This window comes from Notolabrus celidotus, chromosome 9, assembly GCF_009762535.1.
Source record: "Notolabrus celidotus isolate fNotCel1 chromosome 9, fNotCel1.pri, whole genome shotgun sequence".
In the NCBI taxonomy this organism is placed as follows: domain Eukaryota; kingdom Metazoa; phylum Chordata; class Actinopteri; order Labriformes; family Labridae; genus Notolabrus; species Notolabrus celidotus.
The window spans coordinates 18,675,690-18,690,323 of record NC_048280.1 but is presented as its reverse complement, the minus strand read 5'-3'; the positions used below and the strand labels follow the sequence as shown (position 1 = coordinate 18,690,323).

At 40.2% G+C, this 14,634-nt stretch overlaps 1 protein-coding gene across 1 annotated transcript in view; it reads left to right on the top strand.

Annotated features, from left to right (window-relative positions):
• Nucleotides 1-7,707: 7,707 nt before the first annotated feature.
• The window catches only part of wscd2 (WSC domain containing 2), a 35,401-nt gene continuing 28,474 nt past the window's right edge, over nucleotides 7,708-14,634 (top strand). The window contains exon 1 of the mRNA XM_034692965.1: nucleotides 7,708-8,242. The gene's annotated coding sequence lies outside the window, so the exon portion shown is untranslated. The remainder of the gene's footprint in view (nucleotides 8,243-14,634) is intronic.

Below are 14,634 nucleotides of genomic sequence, written 5' to 3'. Positions count from 1 at the left end.
AGAAAGATGTAGGTCTTCAGTAATACTACCCTGAGCTGAAACATTGACATTGAGACACTCCCTGAATAGCAATTACTGTGTGAGAGGTTGATTTCACAGCCTCAGTCTTCCAAGCAGAACAATTTTTGTGTCTATGTATGTGCACACGTGTGTGTGTGTGACTACACTCAAAACAGCTCAACCCGTTGATTCCCAGAGTGCTACTACCAGGAAGTTGAGTTGAATGCTCAGGATAATCTCATCATTAATTCATATTTCTAATTAATTCAGTCTGCCCTTTAATAATGCAGGATCTATTTTTTGCTAGTTTTTAGAGTGACTGTTGAATTATTAATTTCGGCATCCATCACCAGGTTTAACAACAGACTCAGTGAATCTTGCTACCCCTGCTCCCGCCTCTCAGCCAGACCGGCCCAAACCTGCTTTCGACATTGTGATCTAAGGAGGATTTTTCATCACCATTTATTATACTACGATCCAACATGTCATGCTGCTGCCTCGCACTGTCTGAAGAAGCCATAATCAGGTCTCACAGAACAGACAGTGCATGTCCCTCTGAACAGAGAGTACAAAATATCTGAGAGTGAGAGTACAGATAAAATCTTTGGCCAACAAATGCAAGGAGTTTATTTGTGATAATGGAGCCAAGTGAAGCTTATCAGTTCAGTCCTGGCCCCACACAGCTTCTCTGAAGGGCAGAGTGACTGGGAATAAGTCAAAGTCACTGTGTGTCACTGCTCCTTGATTTATCTCTTCCACACTGTCACAGAATTATAGATAATCCAGCCTGTCAGCACACAACACAGCAATGATTAAGTGCTGCAGACAGATAAAATAATGATCTGAACAGCTGCTCTCTTCACTAAATGAGACATCTTTTAACTGTTTCAAGGTGGATGCCAGGATGCACAACACATATTTGTTCAACCAATACCGATAACCGATGATGCCTTTCACCTGATGATCAATACCAGTAAATTAAACAGTTTTTTATCTTTACGTTTTTGTAATAAAAAAAAAAAGATATCCACACTGTAGGGTAAGTAGGACCAATGTTAAATTGTTTAATTTGAGTTTTTCTGCGAACCCTCTTGTGCATAACAATGTCTTTTCCATGTTAAAGTCCTCATCAAGACCGTCAAAATAAGCCCACTGGAGAAGTCCATATGTCTATTGATACAATGTAAAAATGAAAACTTAGAATTGTTGGCCTGAAAATGATATTTTGGTAAAGTAAACAAAAAATGTTCCATTTTGATGCAAACTACATCAAAGTAGTTATCTCAACTCCCTGTATGAAGTTTGTTGTGTAAAGTTGGTCTCATTTCATAAATTAGGTTGGCAAAACTTGAAATTATGGGTTTGAGGCTAGGCTAAATATATGCTTCAGGCAAAGAACGGGGTCTCAAACTCAAATCTACAGGGGTCTCCCACATGTGGCGCCATCTCTCCTGTCCTGTGTGGATTTTATCGCCCCAAAAGGTGAGTATTTGTTTGAGTATTGAATTGAATCTCTAGCTTTACAGTTTGTCAATTGATGGTGAGTTGATTCACGGTTAATGTAACTTTAATTTGTTTAGTTAGTTAGTTTAATAAGGCATGGTAATTACCAATAGTTAGCTGCCTTGAACATTAGCTAGTTACCTTGCAAGTGGGAAAACGGTGCAGTAATAACAAAGGTGCATTTTCTGAACAAAAAATAATAAGCTGCCACAACTTTCACTTCTTAGTATGTAGAACTCAAAACTATAAGTTAGACTATATATGAATGATAAGTCATCTGAACACAAATGAATCAGTTGGCTAGAAATGTGAGATTTCTAGTTAGGCTCAAAGCTCAAAAATCTAGTGCAGACAGTTGCCTTGAAATTTTGAGTTACAAGTTTTGAGTTTTTACAGATTTTTCGTTTTAACAGTGTACTCATCAGCTTGTTGCAGCTGTGCTTGATGCTCTTCTAATGATGGATTACTACCAACCTTGCTATGTCTGGATGTGTGGGCATGTTGATGAGTGAATGAAAGCAACACTTATTGGTTGCATTAATCGTATTTATGTATCATAAAATTGTATTAATGGAATAGTAAATGATAATAAAAAATTCTCATCATAGGCCAGTCATTTATTGGACTGATATGTCTTCTGCATCCCTACTTAAGATGTACATGAAATATTAAGGCAGCAGTTAATGGAGAACTCAAGGCTGCAGCATTAGCAGCAATGCTGTTCTTCAGACTGTTAATCTTTAATACTCATCAAGTGGCTGTTGAGTAGAAGGGCTTGGTAATGATAGTATTATTTCATAATTGTCAGGGAAACAATTTAAGAGTCTAGATAGACTTTAATGGCTTTTTACCAATATGTCTTATTCTTCAAGGCCAACACAAAGGAAACAATTTTAAAGAACTGCAGCCACACAGCTCTGTAGACATCGGAAAGAAGTGGTAGAGAAATAGTTAAAGTTTAAGTTATTTTAGCTCCATGATGTAAGATTTCAAACCTTTCAGGTTATGTTGAAGAGCTATGTGTGGAGGAGTTTTTGAAGAGGAATTCAGCATTCAGAAAGAGCTCTTGATTCTTCCAGCCCTTCTTAAGAAAAATCTTCTTAGATGTCTTTGAAGCAAAGGTAGCTGAAATGTATGTAACATGTTATAAACCCTCAAATGGAAAAGAGAAATCCTCACAACATAAAGCTGTAAAATGTGCTTATGTAATTGCACCTGATGCCAAAAAAAGCTGCCTGCAGAGCGGGAAGCAAGTGTTTATTGGTTTAAAGGTCAAACATCGTGCGCAGCAACTACATTTATTGATCTTGTTATTCTCGTGTCAAATCGATGAAAACTATTTCAGAACGGAACTGTGTACAGTTTCTCATCAGCTACAGATGATTACCACTGTGCAGAGGAAACAAACTAAAACGAAACATAATGAAGTGGTGTCTGTGTTAAATGTGTCAGACTTGGGGAGGGGAGCGCCACAATTGATTTAATCGAGAATCACTGATTGGTCCCATGGGTGCATAGCCTCCAGCCTAGAAGATAATAAACCCCTAAGCAGATCAATAAACGTGTCACATGACTAACTGCTGATTGGCGTGAGAAACTAGACGATTCAGCAAAATGAACCAAGGAAAACTAAATCGATTGTGTTGTTTATTTGTGGCAACAATTGGTCAGGTATTGATTCAGACTTACAGTTTGTTAGCTGAATAATTATTGAAATGTTACATGACAATGAGAAGACAACACTGGGTATTTTAGAGTATAGTATTTGTGACCATAGTATACATCTATGCTGTATCTGTTCATGACAATGTGTCTGTACAGTTATGTTTATAACTATAACAACTAAAATACAGAATGCATTCAACTTTAAAGGCACAGTGGGAAACTTTCATGTTGTGTTGATCTGGTGACCCCTTTGAATGAAGTCTGAAGTGTTTTTGTTGGATGAAGACTGCATTTCACATGAGCACTATACACCCACTGTGGTAAAGTTGTTACTCTTGCCAATGTGTACATTTATTGTGGAAGCAAGAGAATGACAGGAAGATCTTCTTTAATACTACTTTCCTTTGTTCAAGACTATTTTTTTGCAGGATGCAGAGTGATGAGGTAATGTCTTGATTTATAGCTATCTAACATAATCAGCTGTTATGTAACAAAGACAAAACATTGATTTATTCATGTTAGTCAGCTTACAAAAGGTGATCAGACATAGCAGGTTAATGTTGGCTGCAAACATACATCTTTTTAATAATCCTGCTCTAGTATCATCTAAATTTATCTTAAGAAGAAGAAACTCCTCCCGCTTGCTAACTTCTTACTATCAAACTTTACTAGCTGTCAGGCATTGACTCTGACACAAACACAGGCACTGCAAATTAGAAAAAAATGCTGTCTTGTTGCTGATAATCTTATTTTATTGTGGAGGTCAAGAGGAGTCATATGTACAAGAGGGACACTATTTTTAAACCAGTTAAAAATGCCTCACAGTGACTTTAACTTTAAAATAAACAAAAACTTAGATTTCAAATTATGCACATTTAATCAACTACACAGCAATCATTGTCAACAGATTTTTAGGTTGTATTTTTTAGAAAAGTTACTATAATTGTATTTGTGAATTGAGATTGTTAAAAAACTACAATAATCAGCTGATGATCCGATAAGACTAAGTCTGACACAACAACAACAACAACAACAACAACAACAACAAAAATTAATCAATAGTTTACATTCCTTGGTCAGATTGATAAGTTGTTTGATCGGGACTAACTATCTCAGCAACTAATTCAAGAAAGCCCCCATGTTTTGTCCTTATGCACCCCAGATGGGGAATCTTCATCACTCATGGTGCTGCATTACTCGCAAACATGAGTTGGACATGTTCATTTACGTGACATAGCTCTACAATATTGGTGGAATGATTTGATGCTTAATCCTGTCACTGAAGATGAAGTGCAATTGCAACAATGATGGTCCTCTTAATTAACTAGCTTTCACTGTTTCAAATACTTTATTCATTGATCTGCTATCCTCATAAGTTTCCATCAGATTATCTGATGTGTGCATGCCCTCAAGCAAAGCTAAGAGCATGGAACAACATTAAACATCATTAACCCTCTACAGTATAAACATGTAGCATCTGAGCATTTAGCTCAAGCTGTGTCTTGATAGCAAAGCCTCACAATGCTGCCACTGTTGATTTAGAAACTAGTCTTGTTCTCAAAACAATGTCAAACAATTATTGTTAACAGTCTGCCCAATTCCAGAACCAGGTACTGTTTTCTGTTTTATATCATTGTATTCTTTAATTTTGGAATTTCGGATTGAACAATACTTTCAAAAACCTGATCGAGATTTCTGAAACAAACAGTACATAACTTGAAAACAACTGTAAGAAGCTGATGCCCGTGTCATGTGAAGTTGTGAACTGAGAGCACAGTTCAGATGTTGGAAACAACCTCATCCTCACAACCTCATGTGATGGCCTCTGCGTCTCTGTTACAAGAGTGGAAACTTGAACATGTCCACCAAAGGATGTTTACATGATGAACTGATGTCAGTTTTTCTGTCTGATGATGAGCTAGAGTTACAGAGTTGATGTGTCAACAGTCATTGTTCCTGATGGGCTGGAGGCAATACCAACACTCACAAGAGCACTTAAACTGGTCCTGATCTCATATGACAATTAACAAAGTCTTAGTGCTTCAAAACAGTCACAATGATCTCCCTGAAATAGTGTGTTTGAAGAGACTTCAAAACTAACCAACCACTTAGAAACATGAAACCGAATGATTGTCTGTGAGGTACATGTGGCCTCTGAAATCAGTATGAGGCCTCTACATATGACGTCCTCTACTAACCTCAAGGGAATATGTTTTATTTTTTTACCAGCATGCTAAAGTTTGAATGTCTGTCTTTTCATCTCTGTCACGTGGCAAAGACATGTGACAAAATGACTTGCAGCTCAGTTCCAAAATAAAAAAAATAAAATATAATAAAATCACAATAGTGAGCTTCTTCCCATACAGTAACTCAAGTTGATTTTCTATGATGCTTTGTTTTCAGCACAAAAGAATGACTGGTCTCTTTGAAACCTCCCATTTGAAGGCAAACAGGTGATGTGTGGGTTTCTTCATAAAATATCTTTGATAGGGTTGGTGTCATGCTTTTGTTCCTGAGCTGTGTGGTGCAATTATCCCAGTGACAGAGGGAGAAATAGAGCACAATGAGTTATTTTTCTGATTGTGTGTTGCCTGTACTCGCTGAAGCCGCTTGTCAGATGGTGACATGAAACATCAGAGGAATGATTTAACTGGGCTTTATCTGAAAATGAAGGCACATTCTCTCCATCGCCCTTTCATACCACCACCTACGTGTCCCCATGAGAGAGCAGATTTACACAATGAGCCCATTCTCATCTATTTACTTCTGTCTTTTGCGTCTGAAGAGCAGATAAATCAGTGGTGGTCACACACAGGCCAGTGCACAATGCACTCAATGCAGAGATTGTAAGCTCGTGATGCAGATGCACAGCGTTGGCAGGTCTGGAATTTTATCTCTTGCACCACATGATTTCCCACCCTGTACAGACAAACACAGTTCTGACCTTGAACAATGCATTTGTGTGTGTGCCTGTGTGTGTTTGTATATCTTTAAAAAACACATAAAACAGGGGATATGTTTTGCAATTATCTGCAACATAACCCTCAAAATCCATCTTTTCTTCTTAAAGAGTCTCAGGATTTTGATGTTTGTGCCCCTCTCTTGCCCCATCTGTCTGATTCAGCATGAGTAATATCACCATGCACACTGGTTATTTTAAAAGTTACCCTCCAAGTTGGAGTCCATCCCTGAGTCACCATGTTGAGGAGAGTAATTGTAGGTGACAGCGCTTCTGGCGACAGCACACACAGCAACCAGCGCATGAATTGATGCAGCTGAAATATGTAGAATCATTTTTGTTGTGTCAGCACACCATCCCTTAGGAATGCACCATTCAGCGTTAAGCTTGTAATGACTGAGTGGCTTATTCAGACTGCAGGTGCTGGAGCAAGAAGAGACTAAGTATGCTGACAAAAACCTCACAGGTGAGACAAACCGATGATCTTCTTTCATTAAAACTTAATCTTTTTGTCAGACAGGCTCCCATTTTCTAAACCGCATCAGCCAGGTGGAGTTCAGACTTGAAACACACTTAGTGCTGTATATCTGTGCTTTGTGAGCAGTCTGCTTGCATGAGAATGTCTGTTTACGCCAAACACTTGAGAGATCTCAGATGTGTGTAATTCAGTAGGTCTAGGCCACTGATTTAACAGTTGTGACTGTCAGGAAAAGAACCATAAAACTGATTGAAGCACACAGGTTACACACAACAAGATTTGCAGCTAAACACAATGGATGGTCAGCCTGATCTGATGCTGGAAATCCTGCATGCAGTAGACACACATAGAGGCTTGACATCTGGTAGGTGGTTTTGAGAGCAGCCACAGAAATCATGATTAATTTCGTAATTGAAGAAGAAAAACAAAAACGTGTATTAGTGTCAATTAAAATGTGACAGTATTGTGGTGTAACAGTTTTTCATTTATACTAATAAAAAGACAAGAAAGCTTAAGTTTTAGTGAATGTGTCTGCTACTGCTCATGTATTGCAGCACACACATCCACTCCACTAAGTGTTATAGTGTTATAGAATGACAATAGTACTATTTTAAATATCCGAAATAAATACAGTTTGGATTTAGTTCAGTCACTTAATCCAGTTAAGTCAAGTTGCTAATCTTAACCCTTGAATAACTTCCAATGGCTCTGCAAGTCAACTCTGTGCTGTGAGTAATCGTTAGGGGTAGAAATAAAGCAATTGAGACTAGAAAGACTTGAATACCAATGCTTAGTCCAAAATTAACTAAAACTGAAATATATCACCTTAGTTTGGCTTTAATAGACAAGAAACTGTTAGTGCAAGGAAAAAGGTGCCTCATTATGCTTAGCACTGCTGGTAGTAATAGCTAGCTGACAACGAGTCTTTACTCCAAACAATTAAAAAAATATCAAAAAAGAAATTGGTCTATCAGCTCCAGGGCCCGTGTAACCTCACCAAACCTGCTGTGTCTGTCCTAGCAGACAGCAGCAGAGCGCAGAGCACAGTGCAGAGTGCGGCGCAGTGTCTCTGCTGTGTCTCTTTAAGTACAGCAGGCAGTGCTGTTGGTCCGTATGGGAGCGAGAGCGCGCGGTGCGGCGCTGCTTGTCCGCAGCGTCAAACAGCTTTCCAGGCTTCCAGCACACCGGACTGGAGACAGAGAGAAAAGACAGGTCGACCTCAGAGCCCGCCTCACGTCCACTCTTTCACCTGAACAGCTGAGTGGAGCGGGTGAATCGAAGCGAGGACTGTGTTTTAAACGACTGAGCACACACGGATATTAACATTACTCCCTCCTCCTCCGTCAGAAGGCTAGAAGTGCGCAGCGGGTTTATCTGCGGTAAGGTACTGTACAGTAGATTACTGGGCGTCGCGGGGAGACGGCACAAGCTAATAAGCTTGATAAAATGACGCGACGAACCTGCGGTTAATCGAAGAGAGCCTAACAGAGAGCATGTTGCTGTTTGTGTTTGGCTGAATGACTGCGGAGATGAGACAACATGCCTGAGCCTGAGAGGTGACCATCCTCAACTGGGTTTCGTCCTGTGAACTGCAACATCAAACCATCTGCTGAAGCCTGCCCCTGACTCCCTGCAAGGTAAGCTGAGCCACTACAGATATCCCACTTAATTTTTAAGAGGAAGCCTTTAATGCAACTCTCAGTCCATACTGTAAAATGTACACATAGGTTATAGAAGTCTGTATAGACTCACAGATGAGCTGAACACCCTCTGTTTTGAATACAGGATATGCCACTTGTTCAAGTAAAGATTTAACCGTGGGCCTTCTATATTCGGCTTTTCTATTTAAAGCATTGGTGTTTGCAGACTGAAGTTCAGGTGATAAAAATACTTGCCCTAATCTTCCCTATCCATGTCTTCACACTACACAGTAAAATCCAAGAGTGGCCACATGGTTCAGAAGGTTTACCTTCATATTTGCTGTAATATTTGCACCTGTAGTCCCTATGTGCTGTGTGACAGATGTTAAGGTGTCCCTGCTTTCTGCTCAGCACATTATCATGCTCAGTGGGCAGTAAAGATGCATTGGTCTCTGACCAGGCGCATGCATGACCGGTGGCCTGCAGACTGAATCATTTCCCCCCAGTGTGTGAAGTCGCAACATTTTCATTAGAGCACTGCTGCTAATTTTTAACCAGAGCTGCAAACCAGACTAAGGAAACAGCCTGGGATACCTAACCTGCATTTCCTCCCCTCATTTGTTTCAGTTTAGAATTTCTGAACTCAAGCATGCACAGTCATGTTGTCAAAGCTGATTTATTAGCAGTGGTCAATCAGAATGTTGGTCCTTAGTGCTTTTAAAACATGTCAGTAAATTAATGATTAATGCCACCATTTATGGTCAGGATGTACTATTGCTTTTCCAATGTTAGGACTTTGCTGCATTTCTCTGCTTTTTATCAATCTGGATTGAGTATCATCTGGTTTTGGACTGGTGGTTGTTGGACACAACACGAATTTTAGCACCTTATTGTGTAATCTGCATGTTTTTTATTAGCTCACTATAAAACCCAAAATAACCCCTCAACATGCAGAGGGCCTATCTCTTAATGATTTTAATGGAATTGTGCACACTGAGCCGCTTCCTCTCCCGCTCATTGTTTTTGATGACCTCAATGTACTGTAGATCACTGTATTGAACCAGCTGCTCCATGGGAAGTGTGGAGTTAGAGAAGAAGAACATAATGGTTGTTAAAATTGATCACATTGCTGTCAAAATCAATTAATGAGCGGCACTAATTGCTTTTGCTGCTTCTTTATCAGCACTTGACACAACAGTAAATAAAAGAATAGTGACCTCTAGTTATGGCACTCAGTTCATAGCTCAGGAATCTAGACAATGCACAACTGATCAATGCATTGAACAATTATGTGACATTTGAATTAAACCTCCAATTCCTCCTAATCCTTATTGAGCCCACTTTTAATGTTTTTTTTTGTGTGAAATTATTTTGTAGAAATCTGTGGAAACCCATCCAAAAAACACCTGAACAGATTTTATTGTTGCCAACGGTGGCATTGCTGTCCTGGGAGCTCTGTCCTCCCTGAAGAAATCAGTGAACAGACGTCACAGAACTATGGCAACAACCTTTATTTGTGTCTTTACACTTGAGAACGAGAGGGTACTGTTGTCATAGGTAACACTCAGGTTCAAATTGTTGCCTCACAAAGATCCCCTTTGGATTTCAAATGTCAGATTTTATAAGCACAATGAAGATTGAATCCTAGAAGCCAGAATGTTTTTGTTAATTTGAAGTTTTACTTTTAGCAGTTGCCGCAGAGGAGACCTTGAAAGTGTCTCAGATATGACGTCCTTTGTGTAGCGACAGGGTGGCCGGCAGCACAGTGAGAAGCTTTGAATTCCTCCAGAGCTTATCTCCTCATCCTCTTGGCGACCTCTCAGGGACGTGCTGTGGATCATATCCAGGATCCGCAGGCTTTGGAGATGGCCAGAGGAGTTGACAGGAAATACAGTTTTGCATGCTAGTGTCAGTCCTTACAGTTGAATAACAGTAGAGGGAGAGTCCAGGCTGTGTGTAGGCAGGGTGTAATACTCGCTCTGGATATATCAGCATCAAGAAAAGATGGAAGGATGCTCATTAGAGCTCATACAGAAATAGCTTGGCATTGAATACTCTGATGTCTTTTCCAAAGACATGCTAAAAGTTTCCGACTATTTGTAGTGTGTGGCGTTCAAAAGCATAAAACCTAGTGGCTTCAAAATCTATTTTTGTTATTGTGAATACAAATAAAAAGGGTGCTTTTATTTGATTTACTCTGGAATAAAAGATTGGCTTTTCCTTGTAAAAAAAAAGATCTTAGGAAGAGGATAATCCTTTGAACTTTGTTCCGGTGACACAGATCCAAAGCAAGGGTCAGTGTCCCTGCATGATCATCAGAGCCAGGTTTTCAGATTTAAGGTGGATTATTCACACGGGATGTCTTCTGCTGGACGGATCAAGAAAATTATGGCTCGGTCGGATGTGAGGACAAACCTACCTAAACCTTAAAGTCAATACACAATTTTTTCACTAATATAAATGGTACAGTGTGTAGAAGTAGAAATATTTAGAAATATCTAGCAATCAGATTCTAGACTGATGCTCCCTTGCTCAACCCACAAGTCGGTGGAGCGACAGCGGCTTTCAAGGACGAGATGCTGCAACGATGCATCGTCAAAAACTCTCAACTCAAAAGCTCTTCTCTTCTCTGTATTCCAAACGGTGTATTTTGTGTGGCCACAAACTAAATACAAAAATGGGTATTGTGTGAAACAGTGGAAATATGGTGGTGAAAGATGGGGACCTCTTTGGATTGGGACCTGCTCCTTTGTAGAGCTCATATAAGTTAACAATAAAATCCTGATTTTGATATTCAGGTGATAATATGCTAATTCAAACATATGTATTACTGTTTTCCATTTCTACCATTCTGTTCTGCTAAATGCTGCTAATCACTACACATTGCACTTTTACCAGTAGTTATGTATTACTTGTTTGCTACATGACTTTACTTAAACTCAGAAACAAACTTGTGGGACAAACACAAAAGAAAACCAATTCAATCTTTAAAGCAGTTCACTGTCATAATGAAATACATGTAAGCATTTATTCTCGTTATTCTTCATCCTTATGTGCAGCATGTAAAGAAAACTTTTTTAGACTTTGCTACTTAAAAAAAGCCTAATGGCCAATTATATTTTTGAGCTCAGACCTGCTGTTACAGCTCAGACACAGACAGACTGCCTGCTGAGGACATGGGTGTTGTTTAATCCAACCAGACTAATATAAGCCGTTAGATGATGTGTGTGTATCTGTTTGTCTGTTAGGATCAGAGTGCAAGGTTTTGTGCATAAATCTCGAAACATGCCAGGACTTAGTCATTAGATAGCGTCATTATGGCATTTTGCACTGTGATGGTTCAGCAAACTACCTGATGTGTTCATCAGTGTTTCAGTACCATTTTCTGCTTTGCTGCCATTTAGGAACAAAAATGAAATCATTCTCCGCCATGTGAAGTAAATGAACCAGTTACATTATTTAAATCCCTGGCAGTGTGGTGTTGTTTGCTAGCAGCTTGCTAACACTAACAGTCCAAGTAACTGTAGCATCTCACTTTTCTGGGTGCATCCTGGACAGATGTATGTCAGAGTTTGATCCCATCTTCTCAAGTCTTCTCCCCCTTGTTTTTTTTTTACATACAGCACGTGTCACTGCTCTTGCTTGTATTTGCTGTAAATTCTTTGAAAGCAAAATGCGCTATTCATGGCATCCCTTTAGGCATCCTGGTAGCAGAGGAAGACAGCAAGTGAACGTGCACGCAGGTGACTATGCTCCACCAGCCTTGCTCCAAACTGAATAAATCATGAGGGCCAAAATAGCAAAAAACAAACAAATCAGTCTTTATGATATAAATAAATCTGAGTCCTCCTCACCATTTTCCAAGTCAGATTGCAGTCAGTGCTCAGGTCTGAGTCCAAGTCTGAGTCATCACTGCTCGAGTCCAAGTCCAACCATGTGTGCTGAAAATCAAGATTTGAGTCAGACTTCAGGACAAGTCCTGGACTGGAATACCACAACTATGGTAGCTGGTAACAAGGAGTCAAGTTTCTACTAAATTAACTGGATTTTATTGTTTGTGCATATAACAGTTGAGTTATTGTGCAAGTGTAAAAATGCAATTTATGCTTGAGTTTTTAAACATGAAAGACACAAACCTCTCACCGTACACTGAAAGCAAACCTGCGAGCAAGAAAAGCTTTGTTGTATTTCATATTTGACGGATGAGTTCCTCTCAAAGAGCACAAAAGTCTTTGGTTTCCACGTCTTATACCTTATGTCACTGTGCTTTTCTTCCTGAATAAATCTCACAAGCCTGAATCTTTGCTTTGATTTGTGATATCTTTCCTGGAGTATTGAGATTTATTTCACCCAAGTTTGAGAACAGCTGTCCTAGATCAATCCATACATGTAATCAAAGATCACTGTTTATTTTTATACATTTACAGTCCTCTGTTGTATTATGAAGTAGAATAATACGTCCCCTCTGATAAATTTCTAGGTTATCACAACATATAGTGTTTTTTAGGAGATCAGCCAGGTTCCCAGATGAGGCATCAGCCCTAGGCTCCCCTCAGTCTGGCCGAAACTCTCTGTTTGGACGCCCCACTGTTGGACTGACTCACAGCTGTGTGAACATCCAACGTCAACTGCTCAGGGAAGGCAGGAGGCTGTACATCATGTGTGTATATGTGTGTGTTTGGGTGAGAGTGAAGAGAGGGTAAGAGAGTGTGAGAAACAGAAGAAAGATGAAGAGCAGAAGATAAAAGAGAAAACAGTAGATATTAAAGTCACATTCTCTTCACATTCGCTCCATGGCCGACCTTGAGATGGTGCCAGTGTGTGAGATCAGTACATCATGGCTGTAATTGCTCACCTTGAGTAGGAGAACCTCTTGTCCTCCATTTAACTTGATCCCTGCTTCACAAAAAGGCCTTTGTTGGTGTCAAACTGCCGGCTCTTTTTTCTCTGCCTGCTGCACCAACAGAGCTCCAAACTGGCAACAGCAGAGCTTTAAAAACAAAAAACGATGTTTACCAACTCCACTTTTAGGAAACCAGAGGAACGCAGGTCTGAGTGCTGCCTGTGTGCTACTATTTTGGGGGGATTTAAACCTCAAACTGAGGCAACACTTATCCCTAGGTAAAAAATTAAATAATGTAAGACTGAAGGCATCCTTGATTGCACCTTTTCGTTTGCCGTGAAACAGTTTTGTTTTTTAAGCTCTATCAGCTTTGGCTAGTTAGTATCTTAGCCATGATAGCATCTATGTGTTGTCTCTCATTAGAGATCACTGCTTCTTGTAGTTGATATGTGAAAACACATTCAGACTGCATTGTTATGAATTAGACAGGCTTTTTCTTTAAAAAAAGAGACGTCAGGAGATTTCTGTAAAGCCTGTCCTCACAATACTGCAGCACAGCAGTGGGAGACTCTGTGCGATAAATCATCAGAAGGAGTGGAGTCCCCTCTGGGTCTGTCAGCCTGTGCAGTCAGTGTCAGCAGCAGCCTCAGATCTCCTTTCAGAGAGCTGGGACTTAATTGGGCTCTCACGCTTGCTCGAGAAATTTGTCAGGTCGCTGTGAAATGAACTTCTTGGCCAAATCAAGATGTGCATCCCTCTTTTCCCTCCCCGAAGACCCCTCTCTACTTCTGTGATCATAATAGAATAAAAGGATACCCAAGCTCTTAAATGGATAAACTACTTTTGCTGATTTCCTGTAGGCAATATGTTATTAAAAGGTAAATAGAAGCAGATTCTCATGGTTCTCTGCTCGGTAATTGTATCTGCGGGGATTTCTTCTAAAAAATGTGCAACAGGAACTGAGCCCCATCTATTTATACACACTTTTAGAGCTTATTATTCTTACACTCAGCCTTACATGTTTTTCCATTAATTTCCAGCAGGAAGCAGGATGAGCGCCTAAGTCTATCCCCTTATCAGCTACTTTTCTGAGTCTGGCAGTAAGCAGAGCTCCGCAGCAGCAGCCGTGCTAATATTCTCCATCTGTCAGTGAGGCTGCCCAGGTTGGCCGTGATGCTAGGAACTATCACATGCAGTAAATGAAGCACGCCTGGTCAGCTACGAGCCAGTCGCCACGCCTCGTCAACCCGCATCACCTCCGCTCTCTCTCTCTGTGACCGACTGTGCAGATGTCTCTCCCAGGTTGCTTCAGGGCGGGATGACTCAGCCTGAGCTTGAGTTCAGCGCTTCACTGACTCCTGGTTCAGCCCTCTCACTCAGTCAACTTAACATGGTCTGTCTGAACCGCTGAGGCCAGAGCACAGGCTGCATTATCTGCTCTGTTAGACTCCGTGGTGGGTCCGAACTTCATGTTTGACTGACATCCCACTCCAGCTCTTCCAGCCGTGCTCAACTACCCCTCTCTATACCTCCTCAGAAGATCAGA